This window comes from Cervus canadensis, chromosome 10 (assembly GCF_019320065.1).
Source record: "Cervus canadensis isolate Bull #8, Minnesota chromosome 10, ASM1932006v1, whole genome shotgun sequence".
Taxonomy (NCBI): Eukaryota; Metazoa; Chordata; class Mammalia; order Artiodactyla; family Cervidae; genus Cervus; species Cervus canadensis.
The window spans coordinates 58,726,369-58,745,797 of NC_057395.1; the positions used below are offsets into that span (position 1 = coordinate 58,726,369).

At 48.0% G+C, this 19,429-nt stretch overlaps 1 protein-coding gene across 7 annotated transcripts in view; it reads right to left on the reverse strand.

Annotated features, from left to right (window-relative positions):
- SNPH (syntaphilin) overlaps positions 1-17,827 on the reverse strand; it is a 43,007-nt gene extending 25,180 nt beyond the window's left edge. For 5 of the 7 annotated variants that reach the window (XM_043479624.1, XM_043479622.1, XM_043479619.1 and 2 more), the window contains exons 1-2: positions 17,692-17,827; positions 17,344-17,453 (exon numbers count right to left, since the gene is read on the reverse strand). The gene's annotated coding sequence lies outside the window, so the exon portion shown is untranslated. The remainder of the gene's footprint in view (positions 1-17,343; positions 17,454-17,691) is intronic. The other 2 variants (XM_043479621.1, XM_043479618.1) reach the window with 1 other exon arrangement.
- Positions 17,828-19,429: the final 1,602 nt, after the last annotated feature.

Sequence of the window (19,429 nt, forward strand, 5' to 3'; positions counted from 1 at the left end):
AGTTGTATTCATGTGCACACTAGTACACACATATAACTACGCTCATCTGTGTGTGTGCAGTCCATGTACTCAACACTGCCATTAGCACCAGCACAAGCCAAGCGTTCCGAGGGGCTGAGGAATAAAGGCAGGAACTCAGAGGGTAGAGCCAGACGCCCCTGGATTCAAATCCCAGCTCAGACGGGAGCTGTGTGCCTGCAGGCCAGTCACAATCAGGGCCAGTTTCCTTATGTGCACATAAGGTTAATCACCGCCACATGGTGACGTGGGCCTGTGCATGTTAAGGTGCCAAGCACAAGGCCGAGCACACCACAAGTCACAGGGGGGATAGGGTTTGGAGCAAGCAACAGGACAGGGCCTTTTAAGGCCCTTGTTATCTATTCCAGTAGTCATGTACAGATATGATAGCTGGCCCATAAAGAAGGCTGAGCGCTGAAGAATTGATGCTTTCAAACTGTGATGCTGGAGAAGACTCTTGAGAGTTGCTTGGCCAGCAAGGAGATCAAACCAGTCAATCCTAAAGGCAATCAACCCTGAATATTCATTGGAAGGACTGATGCTGAAGCTGAAGCTCTGATACTTTGGCCACTTGATGTGAAGGGCCGACTCATTGGAAAAGACCCTGATGCTGGGAAAGGTTGAAGGCAAAAGGACAAAAGGGTGGCAGAGGATGAGATGGTTAGATAGCATCACCAACTCAGTGGACATGAATTTAAGCAAACACCAGGAGATAGTGAAGGACAGAGGAGCCTGGCATGCTACAGTCCATAGAGTCATGAAGAGTTGGACATGACTTAGTGACTGAATGGCAACAATAACAATTTGTACAGGGCATGTGTGGGGAGTCAAACTTAGGGCCTCCTCCTTAGCCACTGGCCTCCTTGCTCTCACAGACCTGGGCTTAACTCTGCCCAGTGTTACTTCTAGGAACACCTGAGGCTAGGAGTCCAGGAACCAGAGGCTTGAGAAATGGAATATTTCCTGTCATAGCAGTAAACAAGGCTGTCACAGTCATCAGTGATGGTATGTAGCCTTCCAAGCCACTGAAAACTTCCAAGCCCTAAGAAAACTCAGGAAGGTGGAGAATACCTGCCACCTAGCAGCCATCAGACTGCAGCCACTCTCTACCGTGAGCCCTGAGGAACTCAAGATGTGAAAACAGAATATTGGCCCCAGATAGCTGAAGTGCATATCAAAAGAATGGTGACTTCAGCATAGCCAAAAATATAGAAATAAAAAGAGACATATATATATACACGCACACACACACATACATCTTGCATCTTCCCCAAAATAGAAAAGCACTAAATTCCTTAACTTGGGATATTCAGCTTTCTTTAATTAACAATAATCTTTTGATTGTTCAGACTGCCTGTTCTTTGTTGCAAAACTTCTGTATAATCTGGTTCCTTCCCTTGCCTCCTCCGAGCCGTTGTCTCAGGGTTACTTGAGATGCTGTCTCTTGGGCTTGAAGTCCTAAAAATTCTCACCAAATAAAACATAACTCTCAACTTTTAGGTTGTGAACACTTTCTAAGCTGACAGGGTCAAAACCAGAGGGTGCTCAGAGGCAGGCAAGTCCAGAGGTCCTAAACTGGCAGCCCACAGGCTGTATCATGCCAGTAGACTAGTTTGCTTTGGCCTGCGTATGTGTGTATTTTATTTTCAGTCAACATTTATAACTTGAAAGATTTCATACTTAAAAAAAGATTTCATACTTAAAAAACCCGGAGATTTCTAGTCTGTCTTAACCCCAAAGATCCTGTGGCTCTGTGCCCGCATTCCTGCAGGGCAGTGATGGACTGAGGCTGAAAAGTGGCTCCTTTTGGCTAATTCTCACCTGCAGTCTTGCTCTTTACCTGTTTTTTTTTTTTTTTTTTTTTTTTGGGGTTAGCTGTCTGGTGTTGGAGTTTGGATTCTCTAGTCTAGTCTGATCCCATTTTATAGGTAGAGGATCTGAGGTTGGGGGTTTTTGGCCCTTGCCCAAAGCCCCAGGATGAACTGGTGGAGCTGAGACTCGAACCCTTGCAGTCTGAACCCAGGCACTGGACATACAGGGAAGTTGGGAACATGGAATGACGGACTTGGGCTGAAGGGTAATTCTGCTTAGGAGAAGTCTGCTGGGGCAGAAAGGTAAAGCAGAGACCAACAGCTCTGGCTGCAGTTAGCACAAAGTTCTCTCTTCCCCACCTGCTGGCAAACACCGCCTCCTGACTATATAAGCTAAACTCCTCTTAGCTGTGTTGACACAAGGCTCTCAGGTGTCCCTCTTCCTGACTTTTCTCTGGAGCACACAAACATCTTCATAATCACAGGGGCCCTTGAGGAGGCATGCAGAGCAGGGGCTTTTCCTAGGGCAGAATCTATCTGGAAAACTTAATTCTCAGCAGAGGACTAACCATGGGCTTTAGCTTCCTCATCTGCAGCATGGAGTTTCCACTGGGAATTTTAATCATATAATGCTTGTGAAGAGTCCTGGCACACACTACCCAATGAGCAATAATTCCATTTCCTTAATTTATAAACCAAGGCCCAGAGACATAACTCATCCCAAGAAGGTCACAAATTAGGTACAACTGGATAATTTTTAAATGTTAAATATAGCTCTACTTATGAATATTGTTACTATAGCTATAGGGCTTTGCTGGTGGCTCAGATGGTAAAGAATCTGCCTGCAATGCGAGAGAGCCTGGTTTGATCCCTGGGTCAGGAAGATCCCCCAGAGAAGGGCATGGCAACCGACTCCAGTATTCTTGACTGGAGAATTCCATGGATAGAGGAGCCTGGTCGGCTACAGTCCATGAGGTTGCAAAGAGTTGGAGATGACCGAGCAACTAACACATTACAATTATAAAAGTAGCATACACCTTAAAAAAAACAACCTCCAGTTTTGCTACTCAAAGATAAACCACTGATTAATTTTATTGTTGCTCCTTCTAGTTTTTTCTAAGCATAAAAGAGAAACTGTATTGGTTGGGGGGGGGGTTGTTATTTTTACATAGTTATAGCCATGGTAAAGAGGGAACTTTGTATCTTTCAAAAATTTAACACAGTTTATGAATTGCCCATGATATGGCATTTTCTTTATAAAAAGTATTTTATGGGCTATATAATAGTCTATTTCATGGCTCCATTACAGTTACCCTTAGCATTCCCTTTTCTTGAACATTTAGACTTCTTCAGTCTCAAAAAGGATGCCACAGTAGGCATCTTCGTGCATAAATGTTTTTCTGTATTTAGAATTACTTCATCAGGATGAGTCCTCAGGAAAGATTTGTAGGGTTAAAAAGTATGAATATGCTGCCAACTGCTTTGCTAAAGGGTTGAGTTGCCAGTTGATTCTCCCCCCATAGCATATGCACAGCAGCTGTGTTTCCCCTTGATAAAGCCACAGGCACTTAGTTTTGCCTCCTAAAAGGCAAGGAGTTCCAGTTCAAACACAAGAGTTACCCAAGATGGTCTTTCTGCATCTCTTTGGCTAGCGACAAGTGTCCTCACCCCCATGTGGCAAAGAGGGAAACTGAGGTCTCCTGGAGAGCCTGAGCTCGAAAGTGGCCTACCTCTATGCCCCCTCAGGCTTTCTCCCTCTCCTACTCACAGCCCTTCTTATCTGTGTGGCAGCTCTGGCAAGGCCATTTTGGTCAATGTTTACCAAGTGTCTATATGTGCTGGGTTCTCCGCAGCGGTCCCAGTAATTAGAGTGTGTGTCAGGGAGGGGCCGGGCAGAGGATGGCTGTCTCTGCAGAACTCAGGAGCAGGTTTCTGCGGATGGACGCAGAGCTGTCTGTGGGGATCATTCCAGATTGAGCACAGGGGACGGGAGTCAACACTCCAGAGGCCTGCGGGAGGAGGGCAGAGACAAGGGGCTGGGCACACACACCAGGTCAGACAGGGTAGGGCCCAAAGGGGAGCAGAGGGGAGACTGGGTGCTGTGGGAGCACCTTCTGAGGCTACAGTAAAAAGATCTGAGCAGAGGAAGGACAAGGTCAGGTTTAGAGTATAGAAGGCAACCCTTCACCAGCTCTGCCGAGAGTGGGCTGGAAGAGATGAGGAGAGGCACCAGGAGACGGAAGATGGGAGAAAAGGAGAGGAAGTAAGAGAAGTAAAGACGGCTTTGAGAGAAATTTATGAGGAAGACGGCCCGGATGAGATGGGCGAACCAAGGAGAGGGAAGAACCGTGATGACACCCAGGCCTCTGGACAGGTGGGGGTGATGGGCACTCATCACTGCCCATCCAATGTTCCTCTCCCCTCTTCCCTTAATAACAGAACCCTATTTTTGTTCAGGGGGAACTATACACCCAGTTTAAAACATACAAGTGTCCAGAGTGGCGGTGGCAGTTCTGGCCTGTGCACTGTGGGCAGTAACATCCCGGCTCAAGAGTCGGACTAGCTGTTGTTTAGCCTGCGAGGGCCAAAAGAGAAGTGGGCATCACACCTTCAGTGGCTCAGAGTCTCCCAGGTGCCAGGAACAGGATTGCACTCAGAATCAAGGCCTAGCGGACACCAGCTGAAGGAAGTCAGGCAGCCAACCAGGTGATCAGGGCCTGAGAACCCCATATAGTCAATTCAGGCACCCGGGAATGGGCCCTGAGGGAGTGTCACCATCCATCTGTCCTGGGAGCACAGGAGAGAGAGCATGGAACTGGGAACCCGGACCCTCAGCTCTGCCACTGACTCACAGACCTGAGGGTGCCCCTCTCTTGAGCTGGTCCCTCAGCGTCCCCATCTATGAATAGAAGAAACACTCCAACCTCATGGAGCTGTGTGACCACCTGGCCTCTGCCTTCCTTGTCAGCCTCACCTCCCATCACACCTTCCCAACCATCTTCACTCTCACTGATTCATCCTGTGGATTCACCATGCTCTGACATGTGCCATGTCCTCCACCTAGAATGCTCTTCCAAGCTTCTTCCATCTGCTTATCTTCCAAGTTGAATTCAAGCATAGATGCCTGTGTGTGGCTCCACAGAAAACAAGAGTTCACAGCTCAGCCATGGTGGCCGAACTGTACCTCTGACTTTTGGAGCACTTGTTACACCAATAAGACACGGGCTGTTTACACACATCAGCTATGGATCACTGTCTTCCATCTTTTGAGGGCTTCTAAGCCTACAGACACACACACACACACACACACACACACACACACACACACATGCAGCATGTATCTGCTGGAGAGCTGCACAAGGGCGCTGGCAGAAGAGATAATGATGTCCTGATCCAGGCTCCACATGCCCAGAGCAAAGCAGAGAAGTTTACCCTGCACTGTTCTAGCCCGTGCATCTCAAACCTGGCCTTCCTTAATGAATTCATGGAGCCTCCTCCTCTGTCTCCCGAAGGCCTTTTGTGGCAAGAGGTGGTGCTGACACACTCCTTGTCCTTGGAGTTGGGATGGTCAGGGAGAGAGCTCTGCACCAGCCTCTCACCCACAGGAAGGCACAGCTGTGCCCATAGGACGGACAAAGTGAAGGAGGCACAGAGAGGTGACCTGCCTCTCTGGGGTCACAGGAATCAAAGACATCAAGACCTCCAGCCTGGGACATCTTCCTCTAGAGATCAGAGGTCTATGTGGGCTCTGACACCACACCCCATGGTCTTAGGGACCCAGGCCCCCTGTTTGCAAAACGAAGTTCTTGAGGTGTGTGAACTTGAAGTATTTCTAGGTCTGTCTTGTGATTCCACATGCTAGTAGAGAAGGATTGAATTCAGAGGCTAGAGTCTCCCAGGAAGCTAGTTTCTCTCTCTTACACACATACGTACACACACGCACTGAGTCTGAAACTCCTACAGGGCCCTCTGGGGCAAGACAGAGATTGGAAGAAAATAGTTGCAAAATATATATTTGACGAGGAACTTGTATCAAGAATGCATAAAGAACTCTTACAACTCAGTAATAGTAAGACAGCCAAACGGTTAAATATTTAAAAGTTGGAAAAATTTTTGAACAAATAATTCACCAAAGAAGATATATGGATGGCAAATAAGCACCCAAAAAGATGCTCAACATCATCAGTCTTTAGGAGAACGCAAATTAAAGCCATAAGGAGACACCGCTATACACCTATTGGATGATTAATGATAAAAAGACTGATCATACCCAGTGCTTTGAGGATGTGGAGAAACCAGAACTCTCATACACGCTGCTGGGAATGTAAAATGGCACAACCGCTTTGGAAACATTTTGACAGTTTTACCTTAAATATGTATTTACTAAGGGATCTAGCCATTCCACTTCACTCCTAAGTATTTACCCCAGAGAATAAGAAGGTATATCCACACAAAGACTTATACACAGATGTTCCCAGTAGCTTTATTTGTAATAGCAAGAAACTAGAAAAAAAACCAAAATGTCTGTCAACAAATAAAGGGAAAAGCAAATCATGGTTTATCCTTACACACAATGGAGTACTACTCAGAAGTAAAAAGGAATACACTATTGATAAACACAACAACTTGAATCTCTAAATAATTATGCCAGGTGAAAGAAGCCAGACCCTCTCCCCCAACCAAAAAAAGTATATGCTGTATGGTTCCATTGATATAAAGTTATAGAAAAAGCAAAGTAATTGATAGTGACAGAGAGCAGATCAGTGGTTGCCTGAGGAGGGGAATGGAGAGGGAGGTATGAGAGGAAGGAATTACTACAAAGGTACCAGAGGAAACTTTGGGGGTTGATGGATGTGTTAATTATCTTAATGGTGGTGATGGTTTCATGGGTCACATACCATGTCAAAAGTTACACTTCTAAGTAGGTGTAGCTTGATGATCAAGAGCTGGAAGGAAGGGAAGGGGCCGGAGAAAGAGAAGAAGGCAGGGCAGCAGCGAGCAGGAGGGGTCTTTCTTGGAAGCCTGGCACATGCACAGACGTGGACACAGATGCACGGATGTACATGCACTGAGTATGAAACCACCACATGGCCTCTCGGGAAGTTCTAAGAGTCTCTTAACTCAAGAGATTCCATCTGCAAAAAACATCAAGCTATCTGCCATTTGCTCATTACTTGTCCAGAGTACTTCCTGCATGCCTGGCTTGCTCTGGGCACTGGGGATTCAGAGACAAATCAAACACAGGCCTTGCTCTGGGCAGTTCACGCTATCGACCATGGTGTAGCCTTCCCAAAATTCAGCCTACGCATTTAGCCTCATAACCTAAACATCCCAGCCGGGTTCCCTTCACAGGATGTGTGAGAACTCTTCTTCTTCGACCTCATTTTGTTTCTAGCCTCGTCATCTCTTGGGAGAAAGCCTTCAATTAGCTCATACCTCCAGCAGATTTTTGTCTTTTATCTGTGCTAAGCAGACATCCAAGCCAAACCCCAACTGTTTCTCATAATTGACTAATGAGATCTGAGTCAAAGTCTTCACAGAATCACAGAACTTAAGGACAGGAAAGAATGTGAAGATTTCAAAGCCCAACATCCAATGATGCTGATTGAAGCATCATTTCTCTGAATAACATTCCCGTTCTGCAGTCACCTAGACTCAGTTTGAATACCTCCAGGGATAGGGGAGCTCACTACCAACCGAAGATGTATCAGATCTTTGGAAAACTAGAGAAGTTATAAAGTTCTTTCCTTCTAACTGGGTGGAAGGGCACTAGCATTTTTTAAGCACCTACTGTGTGCTAAACCCTGTGTTGTGGGCTTTACACGCATGGGATTTCTAATCTAGTTTAATTCTCTACCCAGCTTTGCTCCTATGAGGCTGGAATGATGACTATGAAGCCCATTTTTACTACTGAGGAAACAAAAGGGTCAGAGAAATCAAGTGACTTGCCCGCGGTCACAAAGTAAGTCCATGTTCAAGACCAAGGCGGCAGTCCAAGCTTGTCCAACTCCAAAGTCCGTGCTCTCAGCTGACCACTCAGAGAGCAGGGCAAGGGATCTGATGCTGTCCAGGCTTGGATCCTGGGCTCCTTCACTGGAAGGCTGACCTCTGAGATTCCTCACAACAGCCATCTCCTGCTAGTCCCAACAACTCCGAGGCCCATCCTCTCCCCGGCGTGGAGCCTACCGGCCCCCTGTTTTTAGAAGGAAGCCACAAGCCAGGCTGTTGGCTCAAGTAGTCCTACAGCTCTAGGCCGGGCCCTGGGTACCGGGGGCTGCTCTCTGTAGTGCAGGAAATGGGAGGGCTTGGAGGGTGAGGAGCTCTCCATCCTCTGAGAGCACAGAGCTTGGCCTGGTGACTAGGAGCCCGGGTTCTGGGAAGGAGCTGACGAACAGGGACTCCTGAAAGATAGCACATGAACTGGGCCTTGAGACAGATGGGAACATGGGGAGATAGCAGTGGTGATGCGAAGAAAATTTCAGGATGAGTTAAAGTAAAAGAGGTAGGAAGGAGGGGCCCGTGGAGGGAATACTGCTGACTGGGATAGAATTTGACCAAGGGCCCCTTAGGACATTTCTGAAGCAGCAAAATACCTTTCTTTAGCTCTTAGGCTGGCTCATTCCAATCAGCCCCAGGGCTGGTAATCTTGCTCGCAAGAGCCCAGCTAAGGGCTGAGGGGGGAGGAAGGGATACGCACAGGCCCAAAGGAGCAGAAACAGGGACAGAAAGAGAATGAAAAAGCAAAGAGATAAAAAGGAATGGGGAGAAGCTGGGCTCAGGAATCGGTTATTTGGTAGCTCAGCCACATACAAAAGACAAGTCACCTCATTTCCCTGTGACTTGACTTCCTCTTCTGTAATAATACTTTCCTCGCAGAGTGGTAGGAGGATGGGCCATGTCACACATCTCTGTGCCTCTTATCATTCGCCGGGACAAGGGTTGGGACCCAGCGGGGAGAGAAGCGATTGAGGCCATAGAGAGGAGGCGCATTTGTGGGGCCATCTGCCATGCACCGGCCCTTTTGGCGGATCATCCTCTCCTCTCAGGCGCAAATGATCGATCCCTCTTTGGTAGATGAGAACATGGCCCAGGGGTGGGGGCTGGGAGGGGAGGGTGGGGGGTAAGATAATTTGTCTGCGGTCCCAGGCTGACAAACAGCAGAACTGGAGATGAGCCAGGCCTGACTCTGAAGCCAGAGCTTACCCTGAGCAGCAAGTAGCCCCTGGGAGGCCCAGGTTGGCTTCAGCTCTGTGCCCCAAATGAGAGGAAGGTGACCTTACTCAGCGCCCTAGGCTTCGCCTCACTGCAGAGGCCACATTTGGCACACCTGTCTCCCAGGAGAGCTCAATGTCCGAAGTCTGCCACCTCCGAAAGGGAGGATGGAAGGAGGTGAGTGGTACAATGAAGAGAGGAGCAGCGGCTGGGAGGGAGGAGGGGGACGTGGTGCCAAACTAGCCTCCTAATGAGGCTTGGGAAAGACCTAGGAGTCCCTGTGCCATTTCTACCATTAAAAAAGCTCTGGAGAACAGGGGAGTGCCCTTCGCCAAGAGGTACTAACCCTCCAGCCCAGCTAGACTGGTGGGCTCACCACCCTAGGACTTGCTCAGCTTACCCAGTCCTACTCCTCTCCCTTTTCCCAACCCTCAGATCCTGCTCTAGTTCCTCCCACTAGGAAGCCCTCCCAGATAGCCCCAGCCTATGGTTACCCTTTCTCTTGGGGACGCCAGTAGCACTCACTGCTTGCATCACCTGTGACCAGTCCTATGCTAGAATTCCCGACCCTCTAGAATGCAAGACTATTGAGCATCGCCATTCCAAATCCCATCACAGTGCAAGAATCCCTTCTAGAACATTAAGACCTATGTGAGCAGCCTAGAGATGAGGAACTAGCTCTCAAAACATACTGTTTCACTGCTAGATGGTTTTTCAATTTAGCGTGTTCTTCCTTGAACTGAGCCTAAATTGTCCTCCCTGGCTGGCACCTGTAAGTGCTGATCTGGGGACTGCCCCTCAGGGCATGTGGAAGCCCAAGATCTCTCCTGTGACTGAAATGTGAGTTTCTGCATACAACTATCTTCACACCCAATGACCACTATTCCATCCCAGCAGTGTGGGAAGCCATGTCCAACATGCCTGGGTTGGGGTCCCAACCTCACCACTTTTTTGGTTACACGAGTATAGCCAGTTCCTTCTTTCCACTGGTCTCAGCTTCCTCAATTATAAAAATGCCCCACCTCACCAGGTGGCACGGCCTCACCTGTCGAATGTGGTAGCTTTATTGCTTTATTCATTAACCACTTTTTTTGAAAGAATATGGCTTAGAAGAAAGAACATAGCTTCAGTGCATTCAGTGTAGGCTCTGCTACACAGTAGCTCTGAACAAACTACTTCCCCTCTCTGAGCCCCAGGATCCTATCTATAAAATGAGGATAACATACACTAGGTGGGACTGAGTTGTTTTGCATCTTGTTTTTTCTAACAAGTGTCTTGGCCTTTCTTCTGGATCTGCCCAGTTTTGCAAGGTTACTATAAAGCAGCTACCCTTTTACTGAGCACCAGCATGTGGCAGGCACAATAAGTGTTTCAGATGAAGACTCCACTCAATCCCCATACCCACTCTCTAAAACAGGTACTACAATCTAGCATCTAACACTCGAAAGGCACGCAATCCAATGGCAATTGTTATTAAATATTTCTATGAGCCAGGCTCCATGTATCATCCATATAGCTTTATCAGCCTCAAAATCTCCCTGAGGGGAGGGACTGCCCGTCAGTACCTGCTTATAGACCAGACACTGGACACACTGGCTGAATGAATGATGGAAATATTTCTTTGCATTCCCCCACAGTGGCCCGGGTAAAGCCTGACCACGGTAGGTGCTTGATGAATATTTGATTAAGTGGAGCCACAAAAATGTAAACTGTCCTCAGTGGCTTTAGTCTGAATCTCAGAATGCCTTGAAAGCATGTCAGTGGGGTTCCTCCAGCTAATCAGGAGGCCCTCTCTGAGAACGCTCCAGGCTTCCTTCACAATCAGATCCAAGCTTTTCCTTGGGGGTGGCTGTCAAAAAGAGACCACTTACTGTACAGACCTCATCATAACCCAGGCAGAGGTGGTAGAACCAGCGTGGCTTCCAGAGAATAGGAAGTGCCCCTCCTGCTGAGGAGATACCAGCACCTCTCCTCACACCTGCTTCTCAAGGGTGGCTTTTGTGCCAGCTTCACTGGCCATCAGTCAAGTTCCCCCTTCTGAGGCTGTTGACCAAGCTTCCAGAGACCCTGTGGTAGGGAGGCTGGCAGGTGCCAGGGGACTCAGAGAGGTTTGGAAGCCTCAGTCTCCAGAGAATCCATCCTGACTGTGCTGCCAGAAGCGAAGGGGCACAAATTGGGCCTTTGAAGCAGGCGGCCCAGAAGCAGAAGATCTAAGTGGCCAAAGCAATGTGTTCCCCTGTCTTGCAGAGAGGGAGGGCAACCCTGGTCCAGGTCTGTACTCTCAGCTTCATTTCCTTTCTCTGTCCTCATCCTCAGCCAACAGCTATGAGCAATAAGTGTCTGGCATCTCACACTGTACATCAGGGAGCACAGACTGATGGCCTGACACAGACACACTTTAATGGGCGTATTTTAAAAGGCTGCTTAGTTGGCCACATTAAAAAAAAAATCAAAAGATGTCACAAACATTCAGATTTCTGTCTTATTTTTTATTATTGTAATTATTTATTTTTTGGTCACGCAGCTTGTGGAATCTTAGCTCCCCCGACCAAGGATCGAATCCATGCCCCATGCTGTGGAAGCATGGAGTCTTAACCATTGGAGAGCCAGGGAAAGACCTGGATTTCTTTCTTATATATGAGATGATCCGACAACATGTGACCCACATTCTTGCATGGCAGCTGCCTCTTTCAAGCAAACACTCTCCAATTTGCTATCATCCTCCAAAGCCCAACATGGACAACAGAGTTTGAGGTCCCTTCCTTTACATGTTTTATTATAGCATATGGACCTCCTCTAGTGACCTTAGGAGGTAGATAGATAGCATCATGTCCCCATTTTACAGATGAGGAAGCAGAGGCTCTAGAGAAAAAATTACTTGGCCAGGATTTGAACCCAAGAGCCTGACTTCAGAGCCAAACTCAAGGACAGTAAGTGTGTGCAAAGTCACTTCAGTTGTGTCCGACTCTGTGTGACCTTATGGATTATAGCCTGCCATGCTCCTCTGTTCATGGGATTCTCCAGGCAAGAACACTAGAGTGGATCCTCCTCCTCCAGGGGATCTTTCTGACCCAGGGATTGGACCTGTGTCTCTTAGGTCTCTTGCACTGGCAGGCGGATTCTTTACTACTAGCACCACCTGGGAAGCCCCTTGGTCTGCTGCAAAATATGGACAATGCAGTGAGACTTTTTTTTAATATTTATTTTTATTTATTTGGCTGTACTGGGTCTCAGTTGTGGCATGTGAGATCCTGTTCCCTGACCAGGGATTGAACCGAGGCCCCCTGCATTGGGAGTTTGGAGTCTTAATCACTGGACCACCAGGGTAATCCCTGCAGTGAGTTTTTAAATAAAGCAAAATGCATTTGATTTGAAGGAATCATTTTTTCCCCCTGATTTTATATAGCCTTCTTACTTTGGGGATAAAGGTATTAAAATGTTCTTTTTCTCTCTATATGACTGTAATAGTAAATAGAGCAAGTGTTATTTGTCCTTATTTGGCAGAGTAAAAAGTTGGCCAACCTAGGATAGACTCTCAAATTTACTGATCTTTGAAATCTGTCTGAGGACCATTGCTCTGCTATATAGCCTTCCTGTCCAGAATGAAAGCATGTTTCTGTTACTCCTCATGGTTCAAAAACCCCCCACCTTGATCCACATCTCATCCTATCTTTGAAGAGGTAGCTTTTGAACTGAGCCTTTCCCAAATCCTCTCCTTCCAGCAAACCCACAGAGCATGTGTTCATACCTCTAGTTATATTTATCTTATTCTTCCTCAGGTTACAGTTATCTGTATTCTATCCACTCTTGTACCCCTTAAAGTGGTTCTAGAACAGAAGAAAGTGTTGCTGAATTGTTAACCAGTCAGTGCTTAAAGAGATCAACACCTCTGCCTATCATTTTGCAGGTGTGGAAAAGCAAAGAGCCTTGCCTCAGGCCATCCAGGGAGTCCAGGCAGAACTGAGGTCAGTCTCCTGGCTCCTTGGCACTCACTCTTTCCACTGTACCAGCCTGCTTCCCAGATGTTCCCTTTTGGTTGGCTCAGTACCTCAAGTCAGAGGTGCTAGCATATGACAAACACTTCGTAAATACCTGCTCATCAAGCAGTACAAAGCAGCCTGGGAACACAGCCCTCCTCTCTCTAAGGGCCCTTCGCTTTATATCATCTGCACCAAACCTCGACTTGGTGTGAGCTGCCCATCAAATGAAGAAACAGCCCCTTAGGTCCCTAGTGACCTAGATGTACAAAGATACCCTTATGGCTCAGAAATGCAATCCCCGTAAGGCCAGAGTTCTGATCCCAGCCTTGCTGAGTAATTTTGGGTAAATGCCTTCATCTCTCCAGGTGTCAGGTGCTCCAGACAGATGGAATAATGACACGAGGAAGAAGTCCCCAAGCCTACTGGATGGTTATAAGCACTAGACAGGCTTTCCAAGAGGAGCCTCAGAGTCCTGCTTCGAGGCCTCTGATGACAGGGAAGGTTCCAGTACCCCTGAGACAAATGGATGGTCCCTTTGGAACTGAGCCACAGAGTGAGTTGGGATGGTCCCTCAGATTGTGGCCACTTTTGGGGTTGCTGCAGTGAAGAGTCAAAAACTCCTCGGAAACGTCCTAATCTGGGTAGACCATTTATTATTATTACTATTATATGCAAATTTAATGCAGAAAATGGCATCATCTCTCTAAAGTCTTCCTGACCCATGGAATAGGTGAGGCCATCCCTTTCTCCCTGTCCCATTACATCCACATCAGTGTTATCACAGCTCCTAGATGGTCCAACCATACCCACAGGCTTAGATATTTGTCTCCCTCTATTAGCTGTGAGCTGCTTGAAATTAGGGATCGCCTCTTACTCTTTTCTGTATCCTATGTGCTTGGTCTAGGGCCTGATAAATAAATAATAAACAAAGGCTGATCTATGTTTAGCCAGACAAGGAAACCCCTCCACTGCTGTTCTGGGACAAGGAAGCATTTAGGCCATTTAGAGTCACAGAGGCATCCAGTGCATTGGGACATGCAGAGAGAAACTGGCTAACCCAAAGTCACGCTGTCAGTGAAAAGGCTCTGACTAAAAGCGGTTCTTTCAACTCTCAGCTAAACTGTCTCTGGTTCTATCACACATTAGCTGTGTAACTCTGGGCAAGATCCTTTGCCTCACCGCCCTGGCTTCCTCACTTATAAAATGGGTAAGATTAAAGTCTAAGCCTACATAATAGGATTATTTGAAGAGTAAGTGAACCTGTGTAAAACAGCACAGGACCTAAGAGGAGCTCAAAACGTGTGCCTGTCAGGACTGGCATTCACTCCCAGCCGTTCTCCTTGGTAAAGAGGCACCGGCCACTCATCAGCAAAGCCGAGCTCACGCTGCAAGGAAGACTTCACAGCACTAACTTACGCACTCGTCAACCCAGCAAGTTCCCCCGCAACAGTCCCTTGGGGGAAATGCCTGATCTTTTGTCACAAATCCTTCACAGCTTCCCCTTCTCCAAAGCCCTAGGCACAGTTACAAGTGTACACACACCTCACAGCAACTAGAAGCAGGGTAGCAAAACCTTGGCAAGAGCTCACCCTTTCGACTCAGACAGACCAGGTCTCGGATAACAGTTCTGCCACTTGGAGCTCTGTAGCCTTAGGTCACTCTCTCTAAGCCTCAGACTCTTCCACTTTCACATCAATATAATCTGTTACAAGGATTATCTGAAATAGGTAATGGTCTGCTATTCCATAAATGATACTGAGAATAATAATAGTTGTCTTATTTTTATTTAACAAAATCCACTTGACAAAATGTCAGAAGCAGAAGGAAGCTTCAGGATCATGTCTTCTCATTTTATACCTGGGGAACTAGAGGTGCTGAGAGGAGGTATGATTGACCCAAGATCACTCAATGCGGTGGTAGTAGAACAAGACCTGGGACCTGGGTCTCCTGATTTTTTGCTACATGTCCATTTTGACTTGTTTGATTCTCCTTATCTTCTCCTTCCCCGAAATACAAGTGGCTGGAATCACTCTCTTCCCAATTTTCTTCTCTTTATGCTCATCTTTCACCAGCCAGAACCACCTGTTTGTCAACATCATCACTCCCCAAGGCACATCTAGTTCTTTCAAGCCTGACTCAGGGAGAAGGTAAAACAACTGTTGGCCACTGGCAATAGCAATAGTAAGAGCAATAATAACGACAACCAACAACTGGCACAGTACTATACTTAACAATGCTTTTCCCTACACTGTCAACACACTCCTGCAGTTTCTCTCTAACCTAGTTGGCTTAGGGACATAATTTCCTCAAACTTATTTGATCCAACACTTACTGAGAACCTGCTTTATGCCTATCCATGGGCTAGAGGTTGAAGACATAGAGAGAAAAAAGTCCAGGCCTCTGCTGGGAGGAGCTCACAAACTAATGGGGAAGTAGTGGAGTTGGGGAAATTTCTTATGGCCCAAATGGTGCAGCAGCAAAATGCCCTGCACTACCCTTATGGGGAGTCTTCTTTATCATGCTGTCAAGAGGCAGAATATATCTGTGGAATAAACTGCAACAAGGAAGGCTGAATGTAAAGCTGAACAGGACAGCAGGAGAGAAGATAAAGAATAGGAAATGCAGACACCAAAATCTTGACCTCCGTATCTCATGGAGATTCTAGTGAGAGACTCCTGGAGCGCAAGGGAGCAGGAGTGGGATCCAGGTGAAAACAGGAAGGCTTGGTCCCTGCCTGCCTGTTAGCACATAAGATTTTGATGCTTCTGTTCCCTAAAGGACTCTGATCTTTGACGTCAACATTTTCCAAACCCAGTGCTGGGCTACATGTGCCTCCTTGAGACAATCATTTGCTGGAATGATGTCAGCACCCTTGCAGCAGAAATGTTTGTACCTCCTGCTTGCTTCCTAGGCCCCTCAGCCTGGCTGCCCAGCCCACTCCAGCACACATTTTCCCCTGGCAGGGAACCATCTACAAGGATGTGGAAGAGACGGGTGGGGTCGGGGAGGTGAGAAAACACAGGACTAAGAGGAGCCACCCCTCCCCTCTTCCTCCAGTCTACCTCCCAAGTCCCGCATCCCTGAGAACCTACTATGTGCCAGGTACAGGCAGTATTTTTAGTGCTTTTATATGGGTCTCATTCAGTCTTCACATCAACCCTCTGAGAAATTCTTCCCAGATTTACAGATGAGGAAACTGAAGCTTGGGGGAGGGAAGTAACTCGACAAAGGTAATTCCAGTGATGGCACAGGAGATGCCAATACAGGACGGTCTGAAGCCTCCAGTTCTATAAGGCCCACATAGTCAGTGCTTCCCTTGAGAAGTCCTGAGTTTAAAGAGATCAACTGAGGAAACCCCAAATATTTCATAGACCCAAGTTTAAATTCGAGGTTGCTTTTAATAGAGATGTCCCCCTGACATGAAAGAGCTGCTTGAATGGCATATTAAAATTGTACAGACCATCTAATCCAACTCCTGCATTTAACAGACGAGCAGACAGACACCCACGCCTAAAGAATTTTAAGATGGCTACTTGGGGCCTCTGAGCAGGCTAAGGGAAATAGAGAACCCCAATCTCTGGCACCTTCTCTCCCCCACCCTGCCTGCAGAGATCACCTTCTTTGGGGAAGCAACTCCAGCCCATCCCACCTCCAGATGGACAGGGAAGGCAGAGGAAACAGGCCTCTCCTCAGACTGCAGGGGTGAGGGAGGGAATGTGGGACTCCCCTGGCTAGTTGGTGTCCCCAACAGCCTAGCTCCTGGCTAAGGAGCAGAAGGAGAAATTATCACATCTCGAGGAAGCTCCAGGGAGACTGAGGCTCAGAGCTCCTACTCTAGGGGTCAGGGGCATTTTTTCCCAGATCTACCGCAGGGCCTTGATTCTTCTCAGGAGGGGAATAAGGGAAGGAAGCAGTCATTGGCATTTGACCTTGGGCTGGGTTTGAGGTTCCATCCTCCGGCCACCCTCAGGTACCCTTGCTGCTCCTCCAAGAAGGAAAGAGGCTTAAATGTTTGCCAAATGCTGGAACAGGAAGACAAATGGGAACGGGAGTGGTCCCTAAAATCCCCTAAAATCGCCCACTTCGGGCATCTTCTCTGCTGCCACCAAGCATCCTCTAACTGGTGAATTTCAAGGTGGTGGCGGTGGTGGGGCGCTTAGAAGGGTGTAGGGGAATGAAGGGAGGGTAAGAATGAGTCACTGTTAACCCCTCCGCGGCTGGTGCCCTCTGAGGGATTCTACCGCAGCGAGCGGCCCCCGCCCGCAGCCCGCAGCGGTGCAGCACACGCGGCCCCCCTCCCGGCTCCGCCGAGGCCTCCTCACCTGAGTCCACTCGCCCTCCGCAGCCCCGCCGGCGGCTCTCACCGCTCCGGCCCGGCTTGGCGCAGCGCCTCTGCAGTCGCTGCAGCAGCTGCCTGGCCCAGATCAGCAACCTGCGGCGGTGGGGAAAACAGACAGACAGGGGCGGGTGAGCGTGGGCGGGGACCCGGGGCGGTCGAGTCCCCCGGCCGCTGACTGCCTGGCCGCCGCAGCCCGAAAAGCCTGGAGGGCTGGCTGACCGCTGGGCGCTCCGGCCGCTCCCCCGCGCCTCCCCTTCCCCCACCCACATTTGGCCCTTTGGGCCGCGGCGGCACCGCTGGGGCGGTGGTCCCCGGAGGTCCCTGTCATCACCTGCGGAGGCTTCCATGGCTTCGGCTGCCCTGCCCAGGCCGCCGAACTGCTCTCCGGAGCCCCTGCTGGAGGCGGCTAGCTGGGTGCTCGCCGGGGCTGGGGCTGCCGGGAGGGAGGGAGGGAGGGACAGGGAGGGTGAGGTGGATGCAGGGGACCAGCCAGTCGGCGGCTCGCCGGCAGCTGCGTAAGCGCCCCGTCTTCACTTTCCTTCTTAAAGAGATAGTTAGCATCTTGCTCCAAGAGATTTCGGGAGCGGCGATGCCAGCATGCACCGAATAGGGGTGGCTTCTCCCACTTCCACACCGGCCTGTACGTAGAGCCGGTGGTGGCACCCGGCCAGAGCATGTTGGCTCACTGACAGGTCGTGTGACCCTGGACTAGTCCTGTCACCTCTCTGGGCCTCAGTTTTCTCATCTGTGACATGGGATATTGATACCAAACTCACTTCTTGTCACATGGTGGTCTTAAATAGTCATTTGATCTTAATTCCTTGAAGAATATTTTCACTCAAGTACCTCTGAGTATTTAATGCAAACAGTACTCAGACCACTTAGAAAAATGATAGTAAGAATCTTAAATATCTGAAAACAAAAAATGTTTTTCTTTGAGGTATTAAGATGGTGAATCATCAGAAAGATGGAAAGATAAAAACAATCACAACCTAAAATAAGTGTTCATTATACACCTTTCCCCTCTGTGTCTGTCTTCCATCCACTGTCACAGGGAAGAAGAGAAAAAAGCAAATGGGAAAAGTCTAGAAAACTGGACTCTCTGCCTAGCCCTTCCACTTCTAGTCCTGTAACTTTAGATAAAGTAACTTACTCTCTGGGCCTAGATTCTTATCTGCTCTCTGTGTGGGAAGCTGGGTGCAATGGGAAGGTGCTCCCTCCTTCAGAACCAGCCCTATCTGATCAGTAACTCCTTTACTCAAATCTTCCCTCAGTTCTTCCAGTTGTTGTTTAGTTGCTAAATAGTGTCGAACTCTTTTGTGATCCTATGGACTATAGCCTGCCAGGATCCTCTGTCCGTGAGATTTTCCAGGCAAGAATACTGGTGCAGGTTGCCATTTCCTTCTTTAGGGGATCTTCCTGACCCAGGGATCAGACCTGTCTCCTGCATTGGCAGGTGGATTCTTTACCACTGAGCCACCAGGGAAGCCAGGCCTTTCTTGACCACCCTAAATAAAATAGTGACTCCCTCCTCCTTCACTTCCTCTGCCCTAGTTTTGCTGTATTTCAGCACCATATTAAATTTTTACTATTTGTAGTCTTTCATTATTACCCCCACTAGAATGTACACTTCATGAAGGTAGGGACTTTGTTTTATCTCCTGCCATATTCCCACTGCTTAGATCATGCCTGACACATATCACATGCTCAATAAATATTGACTATGTAAATGAAAGAGTAAGCATGCATTGTGCCAAGCCCTAGTTTCTATAGAACATGAGGTCAGATACTATCCTAGTCTCCAAGATTCCTGTCCTTAAGTCTCTGTCTACTCTTGGCAAGGCTTAACTTGGTACCCTTCGCCCTAAGCTGACTTTTCCAGAGAAGTATTTGTAAAGTGAATTCTCTGACCTCATATCATGACTCTGCAATACTGGCCTGGTAAGAAATAGTTAATATTTACAACACATAATTATAATATTTACAATATACTATATATAATAAGAAATAATTATTTTAAGTGAACTGTTACTTTTCAGAGTTAAGTCTTTTTTTGTAGCTCTGATTTG